The 5640-nt window shown below is 33.9% G+C and overlaps 1 non-coding gene across 1 annotated transcript; it reads left to right on the top strand.

Moving 5' to 3' along the window:
- The first annotated feature begins 1811 nt into the window (after positions 1 to 1811).
- LOC107787926 (uncharacterized) lies at positions 1812 to 3153 on the top strand. Its single transcript, XR_012705250.1, has 3 exons — positions 1812 to 2393; positions 2483 to 2801; positions 2967 to 3153. It is a non-coding gene; the product is annotated as an uncharacterized LOC107787926 (transcript).
- The last annotated feature ends 2487 nt before the right edge of the window (positions 3154 to 5640 follow it).

Here is a 5640-nt window from a genome sequence, read left to right as displayed (position 1 = left end):
AGGAATTAGGCATAGGAGTGTGCTATTAAGATTTTCAGGGAGCTTTTGTAAGCTAAAAATCTGACGGCAATAATTGAGGACGGACTCCCCTACTATGGACCAATGTTTTCGATAAAAGAATGGGTGTAGGCCATCTGAGCCCGGTTCCTTAAAGGGCTTGAAAGAAAATAGTGCTCGAATAACCTCCTGGTCGTGAAAGGGGGTTGTCTAGTGGTGATAGGTCTATTTTTTGGTAGCTAGTGGGGCTCTTAAGGATATCACTCCAGTTGGTATTAGTGTGTTCCGTTGTGAAAATTGTTTGGAAGTACTGGAGTGTGTGCTGGGTTAAGAGGTTGTGGTCCGTGATCCAATTCCTTTCTTCGTCTTTAAAGAAAGATATCCTATTTTTTCTTCTTCTATTAATAACAGATAGGTGGACTAATACGGAATATGAAAAATTTGGACCAGCGTTGATTGTAATCTATGCAATGCACAATTTCTTTAATCCAGTAAAATGAAATGAAAAAAGCCTAAAAAGTCCATAGGTATAACTGTAAACAAATGCTTATACTATTTTAAACCACTAACAAGTTTAAATTATACTTTGTATATCCAAATTTTAATACAATGAACAAAAACTTGATAAAAAGTAATTTGTACATTTTTAATCTCCGCATTACTAATCCATCTATTACAATCTTTGTATAACTTATTTCGACCCATTGTTAATTAATATACGGCAAGATCCATATACCTGGTTTCATCGGCCAATGCAGAAAGCAAGCAACCATCAAGTAATCGTCTTGGATAAGCAATATTATAATTTTAGAAAACTAAATCATTAGTTGACTATAACGCTTTAAATATTGTAATTTTATCTCACACGAAACTGTTTATATAAAGGAATTATTAAGCTCTTGAAGGATATAATAAAATGGTCGGTTACTATTTTGACTTGATAGGAATAATATGTTATTTTACTTTAGTATATTTCCGTTGATTTTTTATTTTATTTTTGGTATTCAGATCATTATTTGTTTTGTTAAAAGGTATGAATAATAAATTAAAGAAAGCACACGTCAAAATCACGCCCACCCGAAGTTTCCTATAAGAAATCTATTTGGACCAAAATGTATTTCTTTAGAACTCTATCTATATTCGTTTACCAAAAAAAACCTGCAAATTTATGTTTAGTTAACTTTAAGACTTTAAATACTACTCCTACTCTATAATTTTATCCAACACTAAATTTTTATATAAAAGAATTATTTAGCTCTAGATCGAAGAATATAGAATTAGTCGTTACAATTTAAACTTGAAAGGAATAATTTCTTATTTACTTTAGTATATTTTCTTGGATTATCTTGTTGTTTTATTTATCAGATCATTATTTGTTTTATTAAAAAGTAAAAATAATTAACAAAAAAAATGTGAAATAAACTTAAGGTATCAGATTATAAAATTTTATTCTGCAATCATTTCCAACTAACATGAACCCTTATTTTTTAAAGGGATCTTTACGCAAATAGTTGGCGACATGCATGCTTTATTTTTTCTAATCATATACATAGATTATACATTGAGTATACATAATTATACATATATAATACAAAAATTATATATCTCTATCGGCTATTTTTAATTTAGTTGATTGGGTGAGCGTCTATTTGGATTAATTCTTCTTTTTTAAAATTGAAATAAGAATGAAATTATGAAACGGATGCAGTAATAGTTGAACCTGCGGCCACGTTCTACCGCATGAGTCATGAGGCAAGTTTTATATTATTTGAAACAGAAATTTTCAACTATAAGAGCTTACCCATATCTCACAATTCCAGTCTTCAATACTCTCTTTATACCTCTAATCCAAATCCACTTCACAAAATATACGCACAAACACAAAGTGCACCCCAAGCTGCAAAAAAAAGATGGATAGAAATTTCAATCTTCCCACTTCTGACCATCCAGCTATAAGTTCCTAGGCATTCTAATATCGGAGATTTAACCCGATCCTTTTTTTTTTCTTCTAATTGGATTTTGTTAATTGAATTATTCATACATGATCGAAGATGTATAGCAATTTCAAGGCGCTAGCGATTGAGTATGTGAAGGAAGCAGTGCAAGAAGACAACGCTGGTAACTATGCAAAAGCATTTCCTCTTTACATGAACGCTTTGGAGTACTTCAAAACCCATTTAAAGTACGAGAAAAACCCTAAGATTAAGGAAGGTCATTAATAAGAAATTTACCGAGTATTTGCATCGGGCTGGGGAGATCCGGGCAGTGTTGGATGATAATGGGACCGGGTCAGGTTCGAGTGGAGGGGATGCAGCTACCAGGCCCAAGGATGGAGAAAATGGAGAGGATCCTGAACCGTCCAAGTTGACGGCTGAGCTTAACTTCGTGCCTATCAGGTAAAAATTTAATGGGGATGACAACCAGTTATTTAAGCTATATTCAGTTTTCTATTTGGGTTTGTAATTGTACAAAATTCTTAATATAGCTCTTTCAAGGAGCAAGCAATTGTGTATGTGAAGCAAGCTGTGCAAGAAGACAACGATGGTAGCTATAATAAAGCATTCTCTCTTTACATGAACGCTTTGGAGTACTTCAAAACCTATTTAAAGTATGAGAAGAACCCTAAGATGAAGGAGGCCATTACTATGAAATTTAACGAGTATTTGTGCCGGGCTGAGAAGATTCGAGCCATGTTGGATGAGGGTGAGAGAGCGCCGAGTCTGAGTGGAGATGCAGCTATGGCTACCAGGCCCAAGACAAAGTCCGAGGATGGAGAAGGCGGTGCTTAATTCCACGATTATTAGGTAAAAACAATTTGGGGTACCAAGTTTTTGCCCTGATATTTAAGTTCCAGTTATTTAAAATCATTTTACATATAATCAGTATTAAAAAACTTTAGTCAAAAGTACTTTTTCTTCTTCTTCTTCAAACTCTTCCTAAGAATTCATGCGTGTCTGTCCATCATGCAGGAAAAAGAAAGGATTTTTAACGAGTTGTTGGTCAAAGTCATGGTTTAATAATAGCAAATCAATAGAGTGAAGACAGCCAAATATGCCACTCGTATTTGATTATATATTGTATTGTATTTTATTGTATTGTTAAATTCTTTGTTATGTAACAATGAAAGATTCATTTTATATAACAATCGATTTGATGTGGTTGAATCACCCATTATGCGCTACTTATTATATATATTTCATGATCTTATTTTTTTCATTTATTTTGAACTGAAATACAGCCGTCAAGTAATAAAGTGACTCAAAAGTCGGATGTCGAACCCACAAAGACTTAGATCAATCGTTAACTAAGCAAACTAAAACCAGTTAATTGTCCAAGATAATCAAAAGTGATCTTTTTCTATTAATCTACAATTTCAGAAATTAAACAAGTAACAGCTAATTTATCAAGAGTGCAAATGTGTATGATGAGATTTTAATTCAGAGGAGATAAAAATTCCAGGGTTGTGGTTGGTTTATCAATCCTATTAAGTTCAATAATCACGTGGTTGGTTTATCAATCCTATTAAGTTCAATAATCACACTTGTTAATCCAGATTATTTATGGTTGCTAATTAACCGGATCGTTTATATGAATAGCATATTCCCACAATACTACTCTCATGTCCACAATATATCAATCATATATTCCTATGGTATTGAGTCTATCATGAACGAATATAATACGGTATTTAACTAAGCAAGACCGCTAGGTATATTCCTATCCTAACCGCGAAATCTTTTCCCGAGCCACGGGTTCAGAAACAAGCTCTCTTTAATTCTACTCTAATCTAAACACAGTTTTTCCAAGCATAGCATAGATAGTATGGTGAATTGGTAGCTACAACAATTCACAAGTTAAAACTAGAATTAAAGAAAAAACCACAAGAAGATAATCCGAATCAATGAAGATGTACTTAATAAACGTTAATAATCATGTCAACCACAACCCTAGAAACTTGAGTGCTTAGCCACTCATGTTCGTAGTAACAACTTTTCAAGTATTTTGCATAAACAAATTACAAAGAAAAGATGAAGGAATGAAGAACTCGATGATTTTCTCCTCCAAAGAATGTTCCGAACGTCTACTCTCCTTCCAAAATAGTCTCCTTAGGTCTAAGGTATGTCAAAAGTCCTCAAAATAACGTTTTTACATGTATTTATACCAAGTAGGGTTGGGCCAAGGCGAAAACTCCCTTTCCTGGCCGAAATATGAAAACTTGCAAACTTATTGCTTTTCATGCGTCACACTACTTCATTTCTTCAGTAGTTGCTTCTTCTTGAATTGTGACGTCCAGAATTGATCCTCGACCCCCGAACACGAACCAGGCTTAATCCCTTGGGCTTTTACTCAGACTTCAAAGCTCCAAATAGCTGAATTCATTCCATAACATCTACATAGCTCAGAATCACTCCTACAAGGCATAAAACACGCAATTAGTGCAAAACACCACCAATTAAAGCTCAAACTCAATTAAAGTGTAGCAAATTAGAGTATAATAAGCGACTAAAATACGTAATTATAGCCTAGCATCAACACCCCACACTTAAACTATTGCTCGTACTCGAGCAATCAAACTACACTTTATATAGACACGACCCTTTTAAATAATTCTCCTAACTCGTCACACCAAGAATCTTTAAAATAGACTAAGCACAAGCGTGTAACATCTTCACCTCAAGATTTGACTCACAAGTACCATGCATTATTCATAACTCACTCACTTACTCTAACATAGAGATCAATGACATTACCTTTTATTCATGAATCAAGTGCCCTCACACAACAAAAGAGAGTAGTTCCACACACAATAAAATTTAAGAACAATTAGGAACTCAAGATAGAAAGAATTTACTCGCTCTCAAAAATAACATTCATGTGCCATAAAATATGCACCATAGGCTTGCCCGTAGTGTACTACTCTACTAATCGAGCTCATTCAGTTTAGGATCAAGTAGGACTTTAATTGGTTGTAATGTAGGTTGCGGGTCGGGTATGATACATTTGGATATAAGAGTGACTACACCTCCCTAAGCACTACGTTAACATTTAAAACCCCACACTTATGTCAAACCATAACTCCACCTTCACATCAATGTATATTAACTCCATACTTCTTTAAGCACAATTACATTAAGAGTCACCACTATCAAGGAATATTTTTCCCAGCAATACAACTATTTTTTTCTTTCTTTTTCAATACAAGTGCCTTTTACTTTTTCAAAATAGTGCACCTTTCTCCTTATTTCATTAGTTTCACTCAAAAGCCAAACCAACCACCCCACACTTTAACTTTTACAAAGTTCATTACAATTCAAGTACTCATGAGAGGAGAAAAGGTCCAAATAGATGGTTAATTCAAACAAATGGGTAAGGCTTATAATGTGGTTGCCAAAGAAATAGGATTACATGCTCAAAAGTTTAACTACGATACATAATAATTAGGCGGGTAAAATATATATATCTGGCTCAACAAAGAAACGTCTATATCATCTCCAAGACTGAACAAAACTACTATTTTGCTTTGCAAATACACGGGGCAAGTTCTAGACATCAAATGTAATGCACAGAATAATACATAAACCTCACACACACATGGCACATAACTCACTCAGTATTGGACTTATCAAGAAACTCTAGTCAAAG

The sequence above is a fragment of the Nicotiana tabacum genome, chromosome 22 (assembly GCF_000715075.1).
Source record: "Nicotiana tabacum cultivar K326 chromosome 22, ASM71507v2, whole genome shotgun sequence".
Taxonomy (NCBI): domain Eukaryota; kingdom Viridiplantae; phylum Streptophyta; class Magnoliopsida; order Solanales; family Solanaceae; genus Nicotiana; species Nicotiana tabacum.
The sequence above is the reverse complement of the archived record's forward strand: the minus strand, read 5'-3'. Positions and strand labels throughout refer to the sequence as shown.